We start from the raw sequence: 25,414 nt of genomic DNA on the forward strand, positions 1-25,414 counted from the left end.
TCAATAACGAAGCATCTCCTTTTTTATGTACGGGGATTATTTTACCCTGCTTCAGTTCATGCGGGAAAACACCTGTTCTAAACATTAAATTCACAATTGAAGAGAATACATTTGATATAAGGTGAGCTACCATTTTTGCATGGGAGGGGTGAATGCCGTCAAGGCCAGCACTCGTCATTTTTAGGGTACCTATAACGCTAATTATTTCATCTGGAGTTCTGGGAAACAGAAAGAACGAATGGGGTAAGCGATCTAAGGCCATTTCATTTAATAAAGGTAGGGTGTGCTCGACGTTAAAGAAGAAGTTTGCAAACTGATCGGCGATGTCAGCTGGATCACTATAAGTGACATCATTATGAAGAACTGTAGCTATTTTTTTCGAACGTGGGTTCCTATTTAAAAAGGAATTAATGATGTCCCATTTTTTCCTCGTACTATTTCCGGCCTCAGTTAGAGGAGAGACAGAGGAGAGACAGAAGAAACTAATTGGACCTAGGAACCCGCAGTCCGCTTTCAGTTCTCGCGCAATCCACGATTTTTCTTATTTCAACGCAGGGAGAAATTTGCCACAGGCACTACCTCGGAAGTCACGATCCAGTGTCTATATATGCGGCCAGTGAACGGTTGTGCCACGCGAGCAGTCGGTTTTTCAGTCAAGAAACTTGTAAGCAGATTCTGCCTTCTGCGGCGTTGCGAGGCGAGAGGGGAGAAGCATAGCAGAGGACAGAGAGGGAGGAGACGCTTATGCGCAATGGTGGTGTAAACGTCGTGGGGAGGGGTGCGTAGAAGAAAATGAAGGCTGGGCGAGCTTAGGCTAGCGACGCAGGCTGTGTTGGTTTTGCGTGCCGAGAAAGAGGGTGTGTATGAGAGAAGAGAGGGGAAGGGTATGTGCATGCGCAGTACGGGTGGTCACGCCGCACACCGCATGAAACCCTGTTCTAAGATGGTTCGCATCTAAGTAGAGTGAACTTCGAGACTTCCTTCTTATAACACTATTGATTTCTGTGATAGAGTTCACACCATCGCCCTTACCGCGAAGTTGTTTTGTAATATAAGACATGAACCTACATTTAGCTGTATTTAGTTCATTGCAAACCATGATTAACATGCTCAATAACGTAAGTTCAGTGTCCTGTTGTTTCTTCGTATTACTTTCTCAGCCATCTTCTCACGCCTTATATTCGTTTTCTAAAAAAATGCTTCTTGTCTGGTGTGCTGCTTGCTGGATTTATTTAGTTGTTTATTTTATAATTACAATAACGTCAGTTTGGTTTTCAGACCTTACGCAGCCGTGGGTGGAAGTGAATACAAAAAAAGTTGCATATGGGGTATAGTGGATACAAACAAAACCCCGGCTAAAATATACATGAAGAAAAATGCCACAATGAACACCAATACCAATATGAATGAATGAACACCAAAATAAAACATTGAAATAAAATAATAGCGAGACAAAAATGTCGAAAAAATTTGTACGAGCAAGGCAGCAACATATTTAATTAACTACGCAACATGTTTATAGTTTAGCAACATATTTAAAAAGTGTCAGGATTCATGTATAAGTATGTCATATCTTTGAAATTACGCAACCTGTAACTACTTGAGATCTATGAGATAACTATGACGTAGTCATCTCGTGAATTTAGGTGATATATATTTCCTTTTTACAACTGCGACTTAAGTCAAATAATATAGTGTAATGTGGAGAACAATGGCTAAGCAGTGTTATTCTGCTGGGAGAGATCAATGGTTAAAATATTGACAAAAGCTTTTTATTTATTTTTTGCAACGGCGGACTTTTTTGCGTTTAACACATGGAGGATGGGAAAAAAAGGACAGGGCATGCCCAGCCGGCGTGCTAGGTGAAAAGTGTGGTGGAAAGGTATCTGCTGGACGCAATCGTGGCGTTGTTATGGTTACGCGTTGTGCAGTGTAGCTAGTCTAACAGTGAGCGGTGGTGGTATGGTCTCACACGGAGCCGTGACGAACAATATTCGTGGTTTGTAACGCGTTAGCTGCGCAGTGTTCCCCAGGTGATTATTGTACTCCTAGTAACGTTTGCATAACATATCACTAGGCATGTGCCTCAACAGTGCGTAGAACAAGCACGTATATCTATCTATGTGTCATGCGGTAGATAAAGTATATGCTCAGTGCTCAGCGAAACTGCATTTGAGCTCTATAAAACCACGAAACCTCGATAAACGCCATGCTGGTCAGTGTTGTTTGCGCAGTTTTCCTGCTTTTGACAACGAACGAAACATTTGTGCTCTGCAAGACGCAAACACGACGTCAGGTGCACATATGTAGTTTCGTGTTCAATACGTGCCCAGTAACAACCAGAATGTGCGTATTACGCATTTTATAGTTCGCTTGCTATGCTCGCCTACAAGCAGTCTACTCTCAGCGTTAGAGCGACCACGTTCAAGTCTTACGTGTTTGCACCGTGTACGAGATCAATGTGGTTGCACATTGCTGACGCCGGTGAGCGTTTACGTGAAGCGATGACTGGGCGTGCCTCAGCCGCTTGAAGAGCGGAATGAAACCATAAAAAGCGGTGCATGGCCGATCATGTTGTCTGTGCAGTGCGCGGATAAATGAAAAAAAAAAGTATTTACACCACATTCGTCGTAGTCGGTGCATCTCGCAACCGTCGTCTTTTGCTTGTTTTCTTGTCAGTAAGCTGTTACTCACTGTTCATACTCGTATACAATATGATTTCACCAATGGTATCGCACTAGCCCCATAGAAAAATATACTATATAAACAACGGCCACTAGGGCCTTTTCACGGCCAAGCAAAAAAGGGTCTGACCAACCGCTAAATGACGTACCCATGCTCGCTTTCACTTTTTTGTTAATATATGTAATAGCCTCCTCAGGAGAAAATTGCAGAGTTGAGGTTTACTTCAATTTTTCGCAAAGAAGAAATTTCGTTAACTTGTGCAATATCATTATATCCGCTCTACACCATGTTCCACTTAGGACATTCAATGCCTTACAACAGAAAGAAGCGAAGTATGACTAGGAAGTGTTGTGTTTTAGCATATGTCTTGTACAAAGAGGCACATTTGGTTTAGATGTACTGTACATGTATTCACTTTGTGGAGGCATGGGTGTGTAGCCTGGTGAAGTAAAGACGTAAGAAAAAAGGTGTGTAGCCTAGTGGTAAAGAAACTCGCCTTCGGAGCATCATGGTCCCGGTTAAAATCCCAGGGTGTGGACGAAAAAATGTTATTTTATTTATGCTGAACACAATACCGGGTCTAGCCAACCACTTGTGGCGCTGAAAGCAGCGCAGTAGCAGGGCCGCAGAGCCCTACGAGAGTGTCCCGTTTTTATGTATGTTTCTGTACGCTGGCTCAGCGTGAATAGCCCCGTTCTGTTGGTTTCGCATTGCCACGACGCGCATGCTGTGCAGCACATGTGGTTTTCGATCCGGAGAAGGAGACCTGCACCCTATACTTCACTAATCACATATAAACAAGAGAGGAAAATCTGGCCTTCACCTCGACTTCACAGAGCGTGATGTTAATGCCCCTTTCCAGCTTTTTCTTCCTCCATGATAGAAAAACGATTATGACCATATGACCCATATGACCTTCCGTAAACGTGAACGTTTACGGAAGGTCATATGGGAAACAAAACTGTCGCGAAATGCATATAGCGTTATTCTTGCCAACACTAGTTCAAAAACTTTTTTGTACATTTACAGTTGCCACTGCGGTGCTTCTACAAACAATGAATATACGATAACAAACAAAAGTGATCCAAGGTATTGTAAACAATTTGTAAGTATTTTGTTGAAAATTCTTTATTATCTTCCTTGGAAGCCTCGTATTTCCGACCATGACGTGAAAAAAATTTGAAAAAAACACTCGGCATTGGTACAAAAATGTGGAGACTTCCCTCTTATTTGAAAAATGGTGGAAGCAAAATTTAGCTTGGGCGTAGCTGACACATCAGCCTTTTTGTTCATATCACACTGCGCAACGCTCCTTCCTAACTTCTTTCCCCTTTACCGAAAATTGGAGGAGTTTCAAGGACGTGCTAAGTATGTTCTTGAAACTCGGACGAATTGAAACTCGTATGAAACGTGCTTAGCAAGAGCTAACACTATTGTTACCAAAAGAGACAGCGAAGGCCATGCGTAAAACGATCAAATGTATCAATGAAAGCCTACATTGGACGTGCCCACAAGAAATGACACTTGACCTACATAAGAAATCAGATTGCCCGATCAGTTAAGGCCAATCACTGACAAGCCCGTGATTCAACGAGCATCAAGTAATGGAAAAGGGCACATAGAAACACGCATGCATAGATCGTCAAAAATTGAGGCGCTCACTCAGATGGACCTATGAAATATATTTTACACTTAGCGCTTACGCAGACTCAGGCCCAACAAAACTTTCATGAGCAAGACTCATTCGGACTCGGAATCACTAAAATATTTCTCCTCCAGACTCACTTCAAAATCAAACGCACCAATATATTCCACTGGAATAACTCTGCGACGTCCGGTCGCAGAGTTATTCCAACTCCTCTACCCTTTGGAGACACATGTAAAATGATCAAGGCTCATTTTTGGAGGAAAGATGTTACAAAGTAGGAGAGCTCCAAACGCCATGCGATGTAACAATCTACATATGTTGGTTTCTCCCAGAACTCGAAACCGCGAACGAAAACGGAACCGTTGACATACGAGAGCCAGACTCACCGTGGAGCGCGAACCCAGACAGAAAAGAGTGCACTGCCTTCTCTTCAAAGAGAGAATTTGGTTAGGTGGGGCAGTCTGAACATTGAAATTGATCAATGAAGACGTGTGTTGCAGTGTACATGTGCGTGTAATACATTTTTTTTCATTATACCCTTAATCGTGTGTAGACCTCAGCTATTTCAAACTAGCTAGGCAGTTTAAAGATAGATACCATGGTCCGCGTTCAGAAGACGCGGGAGGTGCGCTACTGACCGCTCCGCGACCTTTTTTTCCCGCCACATTATGTGAGGGTCTTCCACTTACATCATGATTGTCGCCATTGCAGCCGGCCGACACTGTCCTGCCTTCTTTCCCACATCTATACTGCTGGTAGACGCCATTCCGGGTGGCGCCATCGCGTTTTCGCTGTTGAATCTCTTGAAGCTCCGCCACACGTTTCGTCACTTTCGTTCGTCACCTAGTCCGAGCTTTTGCGATTCTGCTACATCGGCATCTGTACCGGTAACAGTCGCTTCCATCGTCATAGTGCCTCCGCAGACGTTCTACGAGCCGACGTTTGGAGCCCTCGGACGCCGCTCCGGCCGCCTCGGCGCTAGGCCGAACGGTATAATTGGCGAGACGCACGACGTGGCTAAACACCAAAGGCGCAATAAAATCCTTTGAAATGCATTTACAGTCTTGAGAATGGTAGCCACAGGATTCTGAGCACGCCTGCAAACACACGCAGCACTTTATCAACCGGCCGTTGTCTTTTCCGCGTGAAAAAAAATGGTTCTTTCAGGGAGCCGACGCAACGCACGTCCATTTCCTTCGACCCTGTGGCGAACCATCTGAGGTGGAAAAAGTTGTTTTTTAAATGCGAATCATTTCTTAGCGAACTTCAGCAACTTAGCGCATATCTATCATCTATCTATTTAGCCACGTACATCTTTTTAGCTCTCCTGGCCGTTTGGATAATGGTACCAATACCAAGACTGGTATGGCATAACGTGGCTGTATGACGAACAATAATGATGAGTCATATCATGAAAATTATGATATCTATGTGATGAATGTAATGATTTCCATTTCGTGGTTTTGCTGCTCTTGCGGTGGTCTCGTTCGCATGACATGGTCAAAAACTGGTATAGTGTCACATAACTTCAAGGCGAGCACAAGTGACAGATCTTAACTTTGAAATAAATCATGCCATGCATGATATTACATGGCATGTAACAACATTACTACATACCACGCTCATGATACGGTCACGGCTGTTTCGCTAGCTTCATATATACAAAATGCGGTATTACGGGACGTGACTAGATGACGAAGGTATATGACTAATGCAAACAAGATAATCATGAGATGCGTGTCATATAAGAACATGACTACATGCCACGCTCATGATGCGTTGCGGCTGTTTTTCTAGCCTCAGATGTACCAAATTTGGTAGTACGAGCTGTAAATAAATAAAGATGCATGACTAGTGCAAACATCGTAATCATGAGAGGCGTTTCATGTCAGAACATGACTACATGCCACACTTATATAGCACTCCCGACCATTTAGGTAGCTTCACATATACCAAGTTTGGCATCACGTGAAGTGAGTAGACGACGAAGGTAAATTACACATTCAAACAATATAATGAGGACATGTATGTCACGTATGGCATAATTTACGTCTGCTCGTAACGTTGTGCTGATTTTAAAGTGGCATATGATTGTTACTCGTTTGTGCTTCGCATATAAGCGATTCCCACTGTACCCGGGATTTGCCAATTTTTTGCGATCTCGTTCATCTACCTCTATCTGTCTGTATCCGCCCTTGAGCTCTAGAGAGGCAAAGAATTCCGCATCTTCCAGTCCGTCAAGGGTGTTATCGATGTTGTTCAATTCACGTGCCCCGTCACCATCGCACTGGAGTAACGAAGTAGGAATGAACATCTCAAAGACGATGTGTCTGCCCAGCGCCTATTATCGTATTAAAAAACAGTATGCCTCATTTAACGTGAAATTTTATATAAAGCAATTGTTTTTTTTTACAATTTCACAAAACGAAACATGCGCACTAATCAGTGATCACATTTACAGAAGGTGATTTCTAACCTTATTATTTTACAAAACTTTCGCCGGCAAACTTTTTGACAATCTGCTATACCTTTGGCCGGCGAATTTATTGACAATCTGCTATACCTAGAGCACAAGCTGAAACTACGGCAACTTTGACTAAAAGCAATGTAGAGCGAAGTGGTGGGATAGTGTTTGTGAATTTCGATTGCTGTGTTGCCGTGAATAGCCCATTTGCGTCTCGAAGCACCGTGCTTGCCATCGTGTTTGAGGTAAATGTCAATGCTTCATTTAGAGTTCTTTTTCAACGAAATAGAAGCCTGCAGCGCAGCTTGTGTTCAACTGCGGGTATCGCTGTACATGATGCCGTTACGATTCCGGTAAAGCGATGTTCCATGGCTGAAGTGAAGCTGGTTAAAACTTTACGTAGGAGAATTGCGTTTGCCTCACGCCATTGGTCGCTCATAGTGAGGAGGTTCCAGCTAGCAACATTGGTGAGGACACAAAGACGACACACCGATGGAATAGCAACTGAACGTTCATTGAAAAATTCATTGCATATTTATGGCAGTTGGTAGTGATTAAAAGGCTCACTGATTCCCAGAATGCTTGTTCGTGAGCATCAAACTTTTTCATTTTAGATTACTAGCATATGAAAGAAGCGCTGACGCATGATTTTCCACTTTCATCGATGACCATGCCTTCTAAAGCTTCGCGCGTTATGCTGTCGTTGTTTCTTGCTGAGTTATTCGTGTCATGTTCTGTGCCCGCGCAATCACAGTGGTGTTTTGAAAGGCAAAAGTTCCCGCAGGGCTTCATTCTAGTGTCACCGCTTGCTCTCTTGTCTTGTCATTAGGGCATCTGCTAATTTCTGTTATGTACGCTCGACCGCATGATAATGGTATGCAGTAGACGACCCCGGTTCGGCACGCGCCGTACGCGTACTTTTCTTTGTCTTCTTTGCAAACACACATGTATATCAATATATATATATATATATATATATATATATATATATATATATATATATATATATATACTGTAAGATGGCGTCCAGTACCCTCAAGACTCTTCTCTATTGTCTCGAGTATGTGCCCCACAACCTAAACTTGACTAGTGATGATGAGTATGTACAGATGAAAAGATGAGATGCATAAACAATGCTCACACTTATTTTCCCCGCGTACTTGAGCGGCCGGCCCGGCTGAGACTTAGGCGGGAAATGTACGGCGAACAAAGGGTTTAAGACGTGAAACGTGGACTATCTCGGAGGCACGGTAACGACGGTCCGAGGAACCCTCGACGGGAGTGACAAGGTAATTGACAGGAGATGTCCGTTCAGTAATAACGTAAGGTCTGAGAAAGCGTGACTGAAACTTTTCACACAATCCTGGAGTGCGAACAGCCGTCCAAAGTAATACTTCATCTCCAGGACGGAAAGTGACGTCTTGACGGAAGCTGTCATAGCATTGCTTGCGGTCTTGTTGACTAGCCTCCGTGTTGAGTTGAGCACGCTGCCGTGCCTCAGCGAGCCTGAAAACGAAATGTTTTGGCGTAGTCGTGGACGTTTTTGTCGTTACATAGAAGAAAGAGGCGTCAAGGGTGAATGTCGGCGCACGACCATAGACGAGGAAGAAAGGTGAATACCCGGTGGTTCGTTGAACAGCGGTGTTGTGTGCAAATGTTACGAATGGCAAGATTTTGTTCCAGTTATCGTGGTTAGGTCTGATGTACATGGATATCATGTCGATTAGAGTCCAGTGGAATCGCTCTGCCAGGCCATTTGTCTGCGGGTGGTAAGCGGATGTGGTCTTATGAACTGTGCCACACGTTTTTAGGATTTCATCGAGAATAGTAGACAGGAAGGCCTTGCCTCGGTCACTCAACAAGGCGCGGGGTGCACCAAGACGCAACACAATGGCTTCTAAATAGAAGGCGGCAACGTCTGATCCAGAGCTAGTGCGTAGAGGAGCAGTCTCCGCGTATCGTGTGAGGTGGTCGACAGCTGTGACGATCCAGCGGTGGCCTGCTGGCGTTACGGGAAGTGGCCCGACGAGGTCCTTTCCGACAACGACAAAAGGTGTATCGGGACATGGAATGAGTTGTAGTAGGCCAGCAGGAGCTGAAGTTGGTCGTTTCCGGCGTTGACAAAGTGTGCAAGAAGCGACATAATTGGACACAAAGGTAGAAAGACCAGGCCAAAAGAAACGGCTCCTCACGCGGTTGTAGGTCTTTTGAAATCCAAAGTGTCGAGCTGATGGGTCGTCATGCAATGCTTCGAGAACTCGTTTTCCCAGCGAACGGGGAAGTACTGGCACCCACCGATGCCCATCCGCATTGTAAGTATAGCGCTGCAGGACGTTGTTCTCTAGCCTGAACTGCCTTAGCCTGCGACGTAGTCTGGCATTAGGTGGAGAAGACGAGCCATTCAAGTATCCGATGATGCGGTCACAGTAGGGGTCGTCACGTTGGCACGCGGCGAACTGGGCGCTGTTGTTTAAAGATACTGACCCAGCAACGGCCAGGGGTGATCACGTGGCTGAAGAGGAAGCCACTTGATCACCTGAGGGGCATTGAGGATTTGTGGTTGGAGATGAAAGTGGCAGAGGGCAGCGAGAGAGAGCGTCAGCATCCTGATGCTGTTTGCCAGACCTGTACACAACGTCAAAAGTGTACTCTTGCAAACGCAGTATCCAGCGACCGAGGCGTCCAGAGAAATTCTTCAGCAAGGACAACCAGCATAGGGCATGGTGGTCAGTGATCGCAGTGAAGTGGCGTCCATACAGATAACGTCGAAATCTCTGGATGGCCCAAACGACAGCAAGACATTCCTGCTCTGTTATCGAGTAGTTCTGCTCCGCAGGTGTTAGTGCGCGGCTGGCATACGCAACTACTCGCTCACGTGATGTTTCATCGCGCTGGAGGAGGACAGCACCGATTCCGTGGCCACTGGCATCTGTTTGCAGGAAAGTTGGTGCACTGTCATCGAAGTGACGGAGGACGGGTTCTGATGTCAGAGCACACCTAAAGGCTTAGAAAGCACACTCGCACTTGTCAGTTCACGTGAAAGCCGTTCCTGACGTCATAAGCTTTTGTAACGGCCCCGCCATGGCAGCGAAATGACGGATGAAGCGGTGGAAGTAAGACGCCAGGCCCACGGAACTTCGCATTATTTTTGATTGCCCAGACGTGGAAAACTAATTACGGCAGCAACCTTGTCGGGGTCGGGTCGAACGCCATCTTTGCTGACAAGGAGACCCAATACTTTGATGCTTGTGCTGGCGAAGTGGCACTTCTTTGTATTGAGCTGTAGACCAGCGTTCTAAATGCACGTTAGAACTTCGTCCAAACGCTTAAGGTGCTGTGGAAAAGTAGAAGAATAAATTACGATGTGGTCTAAGTAACATAAACAGGTCTTCCATTTGAGACCACGTAAGACGGTATCTATCATGCGCTCGAATGTTGCTGGTGCGTTGCATAACCCAAAAGGCATGACATTAAATTCGTAAAGCCCGTCAGGCGTCGCAAACGCTGTTTTCTCCTTGTCTGCTTCGCGCATAGGTATTTGCCAATGCCCGGATCGGAGGTCGAGGCTGGAGAAATATTCTGCGCCTTGTAGGCAGTCCAGGGCATCATCTTCGCGTGGCAACAGATATACGTCTTTTTTTGTGATCTTATCGAGCGCTCTGTAATCAACACAAAAGCGGAGAGAGCCATCCTTTTTCTGGACCAACACCACAGGAGACGACCAAGAGCTGGATGAAGGTCGAATAATACCCCATATGATCATGTCGGTGACGTTTTCCTCAATATTTGCCGTTCCGCCGAAGACAGACGGTATGGGCGGCGGCGTACAATGGAGCTGCCTTCGGCTTCGATGCTGCGCTCTGCAAGGAAGGTGTGGCCCAGAACTTTGGTATGTACGTCAAACAAAAGGCTGTGTTTTTGGAGAAGGTCTAAGAGGTCTCTCTTTTGCTCGGCATTGAGGTGAGGACTTATGGTGTCATTTAAAGCAACAGTGGTAGCCTTCATATCAGTTGTAGTAGACAAAGGCGTTGATTCTGCGTGAAGGGAAACCAGCGAAAAAGGCTTGCTGTCAGCGAAGCAGCTCACAGCAGTGCCTTGAGGCAGCATCACTGGCGATGAAGTTGAGTTCAAGGCGGTGACCAATGCTTCACTGACGTTAAACCGCACAAGACCGGGTGCTATGGTAAGCCCCGCAGGTTTGGAGCGAACTGATGGGGCTATCAACACGTCAGCGTTAGCTATTGTACCCGAAGTGATCGTGAGAATTTGTTCATCTCCTGGCGAAATGAAACAATTAGCGGCCGCAACGAAACGGAAGCTGTATGGATCAACATCGGATGAACTCTCAGTAGCTGTCATATCAATTATTCCCTGACGACATGATATGAAAGCTGATGCCGAAGAAAGAAAGTGCCATCCTAAAATTACTGTGCGAATGAACCAAGGAAGTACAAGAAACTGAATGTGGTGAAGGATGCCATCTATGAAAACGCGGACTGTGCAAACACTTGAAGGCTGAATAGGGACTCTATCTGCGCAACGAAGGGGAGGGCCATCGTATGGCGTCCGAACTTTTTTCAAGCGGGCACAAAAGTTTGCACGAATTACGGAAAGTGATGCGCCTGTGTCCACCAGTGCCTCTGTCTGCATACCTTCAATGTACAATAATAAAACTTTCGATGGGTGGTCCGGAGGAGTTTGACGCAGTTCGAAAGATGCAGCTTTCCCTTCCGAAGCTGCACTGTTTAGTTTTCCAGTTGGCGGTCAGAAATTGAAGCAGAAGGTCGGAGAGAAGAGGAACGCCGCATCGGTGAAGGTGAGCGTTGACGTGAGAAACGGGAACTGCCAACTGAGCCAAAGTTCTGCGGAGACGGTGACCGACGTGTGCTGTTCTGATACAGTCGGCGATAGGGTGGTCCAGTGGGATAGAAGTCGTCCCGTTCAAAGTTATCGTAGCTTCGTCTTTTGTCTCGCTGACGGCGTCGGCAAAACCTTGAAATGTGACCACGGATGCCACAATACAAGCAAGTCGGCCGCATAGTGCGCCAGTCGTTGTAAGGCTGGGAAGATGGTCGCGGTGCGAGTGAGTTGAGCGAACCAAGCAATTCGGCCGCTGGTAGCTGCATTGGGCTTTGCTGGGGTGCAGGTGTCCTAGCAGCAACTTGAGCATAATTTGGCCTGGCCACAGGATATGAGCTCGGAACTGGTGAGATAGTCATCGAGGCCAGGCTTTGCTGGGGCGCAGGTGTCGTTGCAGCAACGTGAGCATAACTTTGAATGGGCACGGGATGTGAACTCGGAACTGGTGTACCTGTGATCAATGCCTCTTCCTCCCTCACGATGTCGCGTAAACTATTAGCAGGTGGCGTCGTTCGGATATCAAGGGGGCGAGGTGAAGCCTGTGCATGAAGTTCCTCGCGGATGATAGAGCGGATCAATGCACCCAGCTTTTTTGTCTCATGACTCGAACTGAGATCAGCCATATCAGGTTGCACCCGAGTGGTTTGAAGCTCCTCGAGGCGCTGACAGGTAGCTACAACATCGGCTACGGTCTGGGGATTCTGCACCTCAAGCGCCTTAAAAGCGACAGTTGCAATGCCTTCTAGCAGGTGGCGCACATGGTCGTTTTCCGCCATATGGTTGTCGATGCGGCGGCAAAGGGCGAGAACATCTTCAATGTAAGAAGTGCAAGACTCGCCGGGGCTTTGAACACGTGCACCGAGCCTTTTCATGGCGATATCCGAGCGCACCGACGGGTTGGCGAAAATCTGGCGGAGCTGGCACGTAAAGGCGCGCCATGTCAAAAAATCTGTCGCGTGGTTTAAAAACCACGTTTTTGCGACGCTGCTCAAGTAGAATGCAACGTGGGTGAGTTTCGCAGGCTCATCCCAGTTGTTGATGGCACTCACGTGGTCATACTCTTCGAGCCAGTCTTCCAATCTTCCACGGAAGCCCTGCGAACAGCGGAGGATCCTTTTGAGGGCTGGTGACCAGGTGAGAAGGGTTTCTTGGCGGTGCGAGCGGTGGCGCAGCTGCTGCGCTGGGCTGGTCGGCTTGCGACATTACCGAACCCAGGTCGTTTATGCGGCGGCCTGAACGGAGGTCAAGGGATGTGTTCTAGAAGACGCTGGGGTTGTCCGAGAGCGCGAGAGAACGCAGGAATCGGGCAGCACTCTCCACCACTTGTAAGATGGCGTCCAGTATCCTCAAGACTCTTCTTTATTGTCTCGAGTATGTGCCTTACAATCTAAGCTTGACTAGTGACGATGAGTATGTACAGTGTACAGATGAAAAGATGGGACGCATAAACAATGCACACTATATATATATATATATATATATATATATATATATATATATATATATATATATATATATATATATATATATATATATATATATATATATATATATATATATATATTTATATGCTTGTAAGATATATAGGATGTTGAAAGATGGCAGATGATCCAATGCTTCTACGTCTCTTTCAGAGCCCAACCTGCAATCATGGACCGTCGAAATGCGAGTATCCCTGCCTGTGTGACCGGGTCGTCAATTCTGTTTTTAATACACACCGTGAGTGTAAACCCTACAAACTAGGTTAAGAAAATGAATTTTAAAATAAACAATCTGAAACTTCATAGATGACTGGCAGCCGTTATTTTATTTCCTAGATCCATTGTGAGTCGACTTCAGTAGATATTTGACGGTTGGCTCAGACCCAAAAACTGCTGTGCCAGGTGCCGCAAGTCTGGGCAGCCTCACTCGGGACCTCAGAGGTCGATGGTTCCTTTCCGGCCTTCTTACGCCCACATCCTTTGAAACGGGGCAGCTGCTGCTTTCGTCATTGTAGCGATGCTCACCTTCGTGACCTCCACAGGTCGAAGCTCGAGCCACAGCACAGTGCATGCTCATCCTCCGTAATTTTCCAGCACAGCTTGGTCACGTGCCTTTCTCTGACCAATCTCGTACTTAAACGCTGCGCATGTGCGCAACATCGAGGTCTCGTGCACGTGTGCCACATTCCAACACCAGGGATGTGCCTCGTTTACTGAGTAACACGTTTACTATGTTACAGTGACACGCGGTCCGCGTCGCACACGAACGCTGTGGCACGCAGCGGGCGTTTTAAAAGTACGCGCGTGGACAGAGAGGGGTAAAAAAATGGCAGATCCAACGTACAGTGGCAATCGATGGTATGCGAAGCATAAATGAGAAATGTTGGTATGTCACTTTAAAATCAGCACAGCATTACGAGGTGGAGGTAAATCATGCCGTACATGACTTACGTGCCATGATTGTCATGTTTGGATGTGTCGTTTACCTTCGTCATCTAATCACGTCACGACGCGATACCAAATTCAGTATGATGATGATATATGGTGTTTTTGGCGCAAAGGCCATTTGATGGCCAAAGAGCGCCAGTTCATGGGACAAGAAATGTGGACAAAGATTGTGATTAGTGGCTGTATAGGGGCCATAAAATTCCTCGCGGTAAGGCGGGTAAAAACATACAAGTAATAAAATCATGACCATTCCGTGAAAGGTGTGTGTGGTGCGAATAGATGACAAAAGTTGCTGATAATAAAAACGATGGTGGACATGTATGGCATTAGCACAAGTGCCTCACTCGTTCATACCCTTGCGTCCGAGGGCCGTGAGGCAAGTGCTTTGTTGTGTAGCCACTGCAGCGAAAACCTCTCTGCAGAGGTCGTGGTACGAAGTGTCCGGGTATATGATATGGTCACGTGCTTGCTCAAGAAAGACGATGACAGTTGTGCATGTGCCGCGAAGGACTACGAAATTGACGAAGAAGAAGAACTCGCTTGCGCGTTCTAATTAAAAAGATCGACCTGCTTCTGGTGTCTCAGTCTCTACTGCAAGGCCTCTGTTTTGACGTCGTGACACTGGTGGAGGTGCTGGAGCCTACAACCGGATGCAAGACAGTCTTGCTCAGACCCGTTCACCTAGTCGAGAGACCCAGCCCCTCGTCACGACTCCGGTGCACCGATTCAGTCGGCGCCTACTAGGCCTAAGTCCGGAGTCCGCACCTGTTCCGCCTCTAACCAGCATGGCAGCTCCTACCACATCCACGGCTACCCTTCCATCGCAGACCACTCTTCCCTCGCAGGTGACTCTTGAACATCCTCGCGTTCCTGAAGTTTTCCATGGGGAAGAGTACGAGGATGTCGAGGACTGGCTTGAACAGTTCGAACGTTTCGCTGTATCTAACCACTGGACCAAACAGCACAAACTTGGCCGTGCATATTTCGCCCTGGAAGATAGTGCTCGCACGTGGTACGAGAACCACGAGGCTATTTTCCAATCTTGGGAAGATTTCCATCGAAAGCTCCTCGCCACATTTTTGAACACGGACCGATGGGATCGCGCACAGCAACTGGTTGAGGCTCGCGCACAAAAACCCAACGAAACAGCTGCCATGTACACAGAGGGTATGATCCGTCTGTTTCGACGAGCTGACCCTGACATGCCCGAGGCGAAGAAGGTGCGTCACCTAATGCAGGGTGTCAAAGAACCAGTGTTTGCGGGCCTCGTACGAAATCCACCTACAACAGTAGATGAATTCATAAGAGAGGCGACTGTCATCGAGCGCGCACTGCGACAACGATACCGACACTTTGACCGCCTGCCGAACCACACGGCAGTAAGTGCGACAGCTCAGAACACTGCCGTGTGTGAAAGTTCCCTGCGACAAATGATTAGGGAAATACTGCGTGAGGAACTTCGGGCCCTCTGCGTCCCTCCTACCCAACCGCCCGTCGGATCTGTTGCCGAATTCGTCCTCCAAGGGTTGAAGCAAGCCGTTGAGGCAAGCCGGCGCCAAGTCCTGAGCCACATCCAGCGAGCTACGCTGATGTGTTCCGTCGTCCTCCACCGTCATTTGTGGCGACACCCTTCCAGCCACGACCCGCGGCCGTACCTTGGTGGCAACGGGATTCCATGAGACGACCACCAGTTCGCCGAACTGACTTGTGGCGCATGGCCGACCGTCGACCTATTTGCTTCCGCTGCGGAGAACGCTATTGCCGTCATAGCGATTCCGGCTTCGGGAACTTTTCTCGTCCCGCTTCTTTCCGCTCTGAAGACCGTCGTGCCCACGATGCCGATCAACTGTCGACTGGCCAAGCAACTACACCGCGTCGCTGGCGATCTCCATCTCCTGCGCGTCACCGTGACTTCCCTCAGAGCTACGCGGGCGTCACCAGAGGCCGTTCGCCTAGCCCGCGCCGGGGAAACTAACTGCTGCGACCTCCGGGGGTGAGGTTGCCAATTGTCGAGACACCAAAAAGTTCCCCCTATCATCGCAAGAAGATATGACGACAACCACGACGAATACGACGATGAATACGACGACGAATACGACGACGAATACGACGACGAATACTAATGCCAGTGAAGTTGTACGTGCTGATCTTGGCATTTTCATTGACGGACATTACGTTACAGCACTGGTCGACACTGGCGCCGACTTCTCAATCATGCGACAAGAACTCGCCGACCGCCTTAGAAAGGTCAAGACACCGTGGACAGGGCCACACATAAGGAGTGCTGGTGCTCAGCTGATGATTCCCACGGGTAAATGCACCGCTCGACTTCGCATTGGGGATTCTAGCTTCGTGGCCACTTTCGTCCTGTTGCCAGACTGCTGTAAAGAGCTAATTTTGAGCATGGATTTTCTTCGAGATCATGGCGCTGTTATCAACATCCCTCAACGTATGGTGACGTTTTGCGAACTACGCGGCAGTTAGCGAATAGCCGACGATGTGACGCTCCCACCGAGATCCTGCTGCCTTGTGTCTGTGTCCAGTGGGTGGCCTTCCTATAAGGTTGTGATAGTGGAGCACATAGTCGCTCTTTTGCTCACGCAAGGCATTTCCATCGCGAGAGGCATACTAACGCTTACTGGTGGGCAGGCAGAAGTGCTCCTTACAAACTTCAGCAACGAGCACTGTCAAATCCAGAAGGGTACCACGATTGCCTACTTCGACGATATAGACCAAGCCGGGGATTGCTGTGTTTTGCAACCAGATGACGCGACAGTCCCTGCCTCGACAACTTTGTCGGTGGACATCTGCTCCACGCTACCGCCCTCTGATAGGAAGCGTCTGCTTGGACTTATACACCAATTCGAAGAGTGCTTTTCGCGTACGTCAAAGGTCCAGCGGACACCATTGACCAAGCACCGCATCATTACTGAAGACAACACGCGACCGATTCGGCAGAACCCCTACCGTGTGGCTCCGAAAGAACGCGAGGAGATTTAGAAGCAAGTACAGAAGATGCTCGTAAATGTTGTCAGACAACCTTCGAAAAGTCCTTGGGCGTTCCCCGTGGTTTTGGTCAAGAAAAAAGACGGCAGCTTGCGTTTCTGTATTGATTATCGCAAGTTGAACCAAGTCACGAAGAAAGACGTCTATCCACTGCCTCGCATAGACGATTCACTCGATCGGCTGCGTCATGCGCGCTATTTCTCTTCAATGGACCTCCGAAGCGGCTACTGGCAGATAGAAGTCGACGAGGGAGATCGTAAAAAAACGGCCTTTGTGACGCCTGATGGCCTTTACGAATTTAAGGTGCTTCCTTTTGGGTTGTGCTCAGCGCCAGCCATTTTCAGCGTCTAATGGACACCGTACTATCGGGCCTGAAGTGGCAAACATGCTTGGTCTATCTGTACGATGTTGTTGTATTCTCAGCATCATTCGAGGAACATCTCAGCCGTCTATCCACCGTACTCCAAGCCATACGCTAGGCCGGCCTGACTTTAAAACCAGAAAAATGTCATTTTGGTTTCAACGAACTCAGCTTCCTAGGCCACGTCGTCAGTCACGAGGGTGTTCGACTTGACCCGGCCAAAATAGACGCCGTAGCGCAATTTCCTGCACCCCGTGACAAAAAGGCTGTGAGACGCTTCTTAGGGTTGTGCGCCTATTACCGGCGATTTATCGAGGACTTTTCGTCTATTGCGTCGCCATTGACACGACTCACACGTGAGGACGTCCCCTTCTTTTGAGGTGAACAGGAGCAAATGGCATTCAATGAACAGCGACAACGCTTGCAAACACCTCTAGTCCTTGCGCACTTCGACCAGGGCGCCCCTAAAGTACTTCACACTGACGCCAGCAATGTAGGTCTAGGTGCCGTTCTGGTGCAGTGGCAAGACGGCTGTGAAAGAGTAATAGCCTACGCCAGCAGAACTCCCTCTTGCACGGAGGAGAACTACTCGACCACCGAGAAGGAGTGTCTCGCCGTGGTGTGGGCAGTCATCAAATTTCGCCCGTATTTGTACGGCCGCTCCTTCAGGGTTGTTAGCGACCATCACTCTTTGTGCTGGCTCACCAACCTTAAAGATCCATCTGGTCGTTTGGCGCGCTAGAGCCTACGACTTCAAGAGTTTGACATGACCATCGTCTGCAAATCTGGGAAGAGGCACACCGACGCCGACTGTCTCTCACGGTCGCCAGTGGAAACTGTCGCTCCTGATGACGAAAACATCGACGCGGCATTCTTGGGAGTTGTCAACACGGCCACTATTGCACGAGAGCAGCGCAGTGACCCTGAGCTGTTACCACTCATTGAATATTTTGAAGGACGACGTAAACACATGCCGTGGTTATTTGCTAGAGGACTGCCATCTTTTTGCTTGCGAAACGATGTTCTCTATAAGAAAAACTTCTCACCAACCGGTAACCCGCACTTGCTCGTCGTGCCTGCCTCTCTTAGAAAAGAAATATGGAAGCGTGCCATGATGAAGCAACTTCTGGTCATCTAGGCAACAAACGAACATTGTGCCGACTACGATGCAAGTACTACTGGCCGAAGTTACCTGCTGCTGTTAACCATCACGTGCGAACTTGCACCGACTGCCAAAGACGCAAAGCGCATCCCAGCAAGCCAGCCGGTCTTTTACATCCAGTCCAAGCCCCAGAAAAGCCGTTCAGCCAGATTGGAATGGATTTCCTGGGTCCCTTTCCAACTTCCACAACAGGGAACAGATGGATTATTGTGGTCACTAATTACCTGTCCCATTATGCGGAGACTAAAGCTATGCAGCGTGGCACAACAGCAGAAGCCACTCAGTTTTTCATCGAAAACATCGTCCTTCGGCATGGCGCTCCGAGAACAGTGATCACAGACAGAGGACCTGCCTTCACCGCAGAGCTTTTGGAGTCGGTTCTCAGACTCAGCGGTACAGCTCACCGGAGAACAACTGCATACCATCGGCAGACAAACGGACTGACGGAGCGCCTCAATAGGACCCTCACAGACATGATCAGCATGTACGTTGACACTGAACATAAAAACTGGGATCAGATATTGCCGTACGTGACCTTTGCTTATAACACCGCTCGACAAGAAACCACTGGAATGACACCGTTCAGTCTGATCTATGGTCGCGATGTCACGACATCATTAGACGCCATGTTGCCGCATGAGTTTGGCGACATCCATGTAGACGCCGAAGAATTCACTCAGCGTGCCGAAGAAGCCAGACAGCTCGCGCGCGTGCGCATCTGTCATCAGCAGCATCAAGATGCACAACGCTACGACACCCGACACAAGTTTGTTAGCTACTCACCAGGCGACAAAGTGTGGGTCTGGATTCCGATACGTCGACGTGGACTGCCTGAGAAACTGATAAGATGGTACTTTGGTCCATACAGCGTCACGCGACGCTTGAACGACGTGAACTACGAAGTCATTCCCGACATTAATTGTAGTTCTAAGCGCCAAAAGCGTTTGCCCGAAGTCGTGCACGTCGTGCGTATGAAACCGTATTTATCGAGTTAATTAGCTCCCGGTTACCGTTTTCGTACGACCACTTCATACGCCTGGTAGAGCATCTAAGTTGCGCATCGGGACGATGCTTCTTTCGGAGGGAGGCAAATGTCACGTGCTTGCTCAAAAAAGACGATGACAGTTGTGCATGTGCCACGAAGGACTACGAAATGGACGAAGAAGAAGAACTCGCTTGCGCGTTCTAATTAAAAAGATCGACCGGCTTCTGGTGTCTCAGTGTCTACTGCAAGACCTCTGTTTTGACGTCGTGACAATATAAAAACTACGAATTTCTTTTAAAAACGCTAACAATAATTTATGTATAAAAAGCGGTTCCCTACCGACGAACATTGCAGGGTGTAAAGGTATATGTTGTCGGTAGGGTAATGGAAAGTGTTGTTTTCTAAGAGTGTCCAATTGTTTGCACTGAATTAAAATGTGAAGAACTGTTAGTGCTTCACCACATCTGTCACGCAATGGTGGATCGCCACCGGACAAAAGATATGAGTGTGTCGTGTATGTGTGTCCTATCCTGAGCCTCGTTAATGTTACCTCTGTATGACGTGATTTTGATACTGGTGGCCAATGGCCAAGCTGTGGCTTGATAACGTGTAGTTTGTTTTGTATGTGTCTATCCCACTTGCTCTGCCAGTAGTCTCTGAGCTTTCGTTTGAGAGGGCTGGGATTGATATGGGTGTAGTGGTGGTGCTTTTGTGTACGGATGCAGCAAGCTGATCCGCCAACACGTTGCCTTGAATCTCACGGTGGCCTGGCACCCAGCACACTACAACATGTTGGTTGAGTGTGTAGAGTGTGCATAAAATGGAGTAAAGTGAGAGAAGGACTGGTTTTTTTTTGTTTTCTAAGACTGTGCAGAGCCATTACCACACTGAGGGAGTCTGTATAAATTACTGCTTTTTGTATTTGTAATTGTTTGATGTGTTTAGCTGCCACAAGTATCGCGTAAGCTTCCGGTGTGAAGATACTTGTGCCTGCATGTAGAGGGCCAGCATCCGAAAAGGAAGGGCCAACAGCAGCGTAGGACACAGAGGAGGTGGACTTAGAGGCATCTGTAAAGAACTCAGGACGTGCGTATTTGTGTTGAAGTTCCAGGAAGTATGTTCAGATATGGGCAATAGGCGCATGTTTAGTAACTTCTAGGAAAGACACATCGCAATCTATAGTCTGCCACTGCCACGGTGGCGGGTATGCTACAGGAGCCATTAAACTGTGTTCAAGAGACACTCCAGTGTCCTCAGCTAGACCCTTCAGGCGAACTGAGAAGGGCTGCCTCTTCGAAGGCCTGTTTTGAAACAGAATGAAGCTCGACAAATCAATAATAGTAGAGTATGAGGGGTGCTTCTTGTCTGCTTTCACCTTAAGAAAATAAACAAAGGACATGTAAGTTCTCTGCAGATGAAGCGACCACTCATTTGACTCAACGTAAAGGCTTTCTACGGGGCTGGTGCGAAAAGTACCCGTAGAAAGGCGGATGCCCGAATGATGCACGGGGTCCAGCATCTTCAAAGCACTTTGAGTCGCAGACTGATAAACAACGACCCCATAATCTAAGCGGGTGCGAATGAGGCTTCTATACAGGTTCATGAGACATTGCCTGTCACTACCCCACGTAGTACGTGACAACACTTTTATAACATTCATGGCTTTTAAACATTTTGTTTTTAAATACTAGATGTGCGGTACGAAGGTCAACTTGTTATCCAAGATTAAGCCTAAGAATTTATGGTCTGCATTGACAGACAGACGTTGATCGTTCAGTTCAATGTCAGGTTCTCAGTGCACGCCTCTATTTGGGGAGAACAAGACATAGGTGCTTTTTTCTGGGTTCAGCCAGAATCCGTTTTCCTCTGACCTTTCGGAGACCTTGTTTAAACCTAACTGAACCTGCCACTCACACATTGCTAGGTTGCATGACGTAAAGCCAAGCTGGACGTCATCGACATATGTGGAATAGAACAGGTTGCGGGGGATGGACAGGTGCAAGGAATTCATTTTGATAATAAAAAGTGTACAACTAAGTACACCACCTTGCGGTACTCCCGTTTCTTGCACAAATATTTCGGAGAGAATACTGCCCACACGGACACGGAATTTCCGATTGGACAAGTAACTCTCGATTATGGAAAGCATTCTACCGCGCACACCCTGGTGAGACAAGTCCTTTAATATGCAAAAACACCATGTTGTGTTGTAAGCCTTCTCGGTATCGAGAAACACAGAGAGGAAGTATTGTTTGTGGACGAAAGCGTCTCGGATCTGTGCCTCGACACGCACCAGGGGCCGGATTCTTAAAACTCACTTACGAAAACATTTTCGCGCAAGAGAAATTTTGTTGTGTAAGTCGATTCACGAAACAAAAAAAAAACGTCGTAAGAGGCCATCGTTGTCACATCGGCCGCTGCAATAAAGCGCGCTGTAACTGCGCGGGAACATGTCAGCGATGGTGCTGCAGTTGCTATATTTGCTTTCGTCACCGAAAAGTGCTCGTAAGTGGATTCACGAAGCGAAATTGTGCGTGAAAACAGCGTCGCTGAAAAAAAATTCTAAGAGTGGTCAGGACCACTCTTAGGAACAATGTGGCTACTTAGAACCTTCCGCTGCGGCGGTATACTTTGGTGCCCTGGCTGGTTTTGAGTTAATTTACGCCCATGAAGGGCTGCCTGATGACTGCTGGTGCGTTTTTATTTCTTTCGGCGCTTTGAGTTTCGTGTGTTGTTTCCCTTGTACGCAGTGGATGGTGTTGACAACCACCGTCGTCCAATAAGTTCGAAGTCGCAGTGATTGAAGAATTCTAATGGCGTCAATGGCGCAAAATTATGCATGTAAAGATTTGTAGTTGGATGAAAACCAATGTGATACGTGAATGGTCGGTGCATTTGAACGCGGCATGGCATAGGATCAACCTTATTTGTTATGTTGTTGTGTTGGGCCCCATCTCATCCAGTTAAAAGTGCGACTTGGGATCCTTGCCTCATTGGTAGAAAAAACCACCAAAGAGGTAAATGGGAGCACATTCTTTGCACGCTATTGGAAATAAAAATGAGAGAAACTTTTCAGGGAGTGGTTCATAAAGCTTGTGCTCTAGTGTACTTTCATTGGCTCTAACTGTCCAATGGGTGCGATCTCTGAAATACAGTTGTCGAAACACTTTGGGACGATCTGGAACTTTGTAAACCGAAGCGTATTAGGGGTGTGCGTAATTACGCATGGAACTACAAACAAATCACTCATTTTCACCTTCGCCTTTCAGACATCTACATGGACCGTGATAATATGGCAAGCAGTTGGAATAGAATGAACCTAGTAACTTTGTATGACACTGGAAATATGTAAACCCTCACGATTCTGGAGTAAACTTTGGCTGAATTCATCCCTGCGATAATTACCAGCCATTCAACTTGACGCACGAACATCATTCAACGGTAGAGCGAGCCACTGACATGTATTTTGTGCGACGCAGCGACCACTTGACCTGAGAATATTAGCGTTGCGATGGCGAATCCCCTATCGCATGCTCTGATCGAAGCAGACGATAAACTCGAGCAGACGATGGCTTGGCCGACAGGCACAGCTTGTGATTGGTTGTGAAACAATACCCTCTACATCAGCTCACTCTCAAACGTTGCCAAAACACTTCTTTCATCTGGCAGGCATGTCCTGTTCATCATATCACCCCCCTCGCACATAAGAGCAAATGTTGTCACGCCGTGAAAATAGTGCAAATACTTTCTAAGAGCTCTCTTACGTGCGGCGCAGTTGTCGAAAACAACATGGCGTCGTAAACAGCATATTGGTCGGTGCGACTTTCAGCAAACGCTTCTCGCACGAGTTACTTCAGCGTTTGACCGGATGTGTTGTGATTACGGCAGCTCTTTCGGTGCGTGTAAGCAGTGCGGAAAGCTGCGGCAGTGCAATAGTGTACGGTGAAGCGCAGCGAAGTCAGTTCGTCGGTGTAGTTATCAAGCGGGGATCGGCGTCGATGTATCGACAGCAACTAGCACTCGAGAAGCCTGCACTGTGTGCCGGTAACAGTTAGTTTGCTTGACTTTCCAGTGTCTCTGTTGGGTGCTGTGAGACATTTCAGATTGACAGCGTTTTGGCACGTTACTTGAGTGACCCCAAGTACGTACGGAAACGTATGAACTACGTGCTGTGTTCGGTTCTTGCTTCGCCACTGGTTAGCCCGTACGCTTCTATTTTCTTGAGAGCAATCTAGTGTTCGGGAGTGAAACGATGGTCGTTGTGAACAGTGGTGCTGTGTTGACGTTCCAAGACTTGTGAACAAGCTGTGCTCGTGTGACCGAAAATTGAAAGACAGTGTTGATGACTGCTTTGCCCTGCGAAGTTGTGGTGGTAGAGCTTGGCACTTTTGTTTGTTAACTCGTCACTTCTTTTTTTTTGTGATAACCATAGTCCTAGCGCTGTGATGTGATCAACCAATGCTGCGAAATGGTACATTCTGTTGTGAATCGTGTTAATTTGGAAGCGCGCCTAGACTGTTCTTCGGTAACAGCTTGAGAGTTCTATGTGTCAGCGAGAGCCCCTGAACGTCAAACTTCCCTTCAGCCCCCAGAAAAAGCAAACATTTAACCGGTGCCTTGCTTTGGATGAAGTTGTAGGCCAATATCGCCTAACTACAGATTTCCGAGTTCATCTCGCCATCGTTTTGCACGGCACTAGAGCCTTGACAACAGCCGGTCATGGCCAGTTCTTACACTTTATCAATGGACGTGCATGCCTGGCCAGCCCTTCATTGCTGTCATTGGCAGCTTCCAATCTGCAGATGCCGTTTGCCTGTTGGCCGTAGAGCACACTTGGTTCCTCATGACACCAACGGCTACTAAATGCTACCATCGGTGAGTTCACCTTGCAGAACTAAATTTCACCGGTACTATAATTCGCGCACTTCTATAACGTGTGCAAGTTTTTAAGCCCATCTGGGGTAGGATTCCCAAAACTCACTTACGAAAACATTTTTGCGCAAGAAAAATTTTGTTGCGTAAGTCGATTCACGAAACGAAAAAACGTCGTAAAAGGCCATCGTTGTCACATCGGCCGCTGCAAATAAAGCGCGCTGTGACTGCCCGCGAACATGCCAGAGATGGTGATGCAGTTGCTATATTTGCTTACGTCACCGAAAAGTGCTCGTAAGTGGATTCACGAAGCGAAATTGTGCGTAAACAGCATGGCTGAGAGAAAATTCTAAGAGTGGTCTGGACCACTCTTAAGAACAATGTGGCTACTTAGAACCTGCTGCCGCGGCGGTATACTTTGGTGCCCTGGCTAGTTTTGAGTTAATTCACGCCCATTAAGGGCTGCCTGATGACTGCTGGTGCGTTTTTATTTATTTCGGCGCTTTGAGCTTCGCGTGTTGTTTCCCTTCTACGCAGTGGATGGTGTTGACAACCACCATCGTCCAATAAGTTCGAAGTCGCAGTAATTGAAGAATTCTATTAGAGTCAATGGCATAAAACTACACATGTAAAGATTTGTGGTTGGATGAAAACCAATGTGATACGTGAATGGTCGGTGCATTCGAACGTGGCATGGCATAGGTTCAACCTTATCTGTTATGTTGTTGTGTTGCGCCCCATTTGATCCAATTAAAAGTGCGACTCGAGATCCTTGCCTCATTGGTGGAAATTACCACCAAAGAGATTAATGGGAGCACATTGTCTGCACGCTATAGGAAATAAAAATGAGAGGAAGTTTTCAGTGAGTGGTTCATAAAGTTTGTGCTCTAGTGTACTTTCATTGGCTCTAACTGTCCAATGGTTGCGATCTCTGAAATACAG

General features: G+C 47.4%; 1 long non-coding RNA gene across 1 annotated transcript in view; it reads left to right on the top strand.

The window, feature by feature from the left end:
- LOC119180871 (uncharacterized) overlaps positions 1-13,441 on the top strand; it is a 31,987-nt gene extending 18,546 nt beyond the window's left edge. Inside the window, exons 2-3 of the long non-coding RNA XR_005111116.2 lie at positions 3,715-3,790; positions 13,292-13,441. This is a non-coding gene — a long non-coding RNA (uncharacterized LOC119180871). The remainder of the gene's footprint in view (positions 1-3,714; positions 3,791-13,291) is intronic.
- The last annotated feature ends 11,973 nt before the right edge of the window (positions 13,442-25,414 follow it).

Source organism: Rhipicephalus microplus, chromosome 10 (genome assembly GCF_043290135.1).
Source record: "Rhipicephalus microplus isolate Deutch F79 chromosome 10, USDA_Rmic, whole genome shotgun sequence".
NCBI lineage: Eukaryota > Metazoa > Arthropoda > Arachnida > Ixodida > Ixodidae > Rhipicephalus > Rhipicephalus microplus.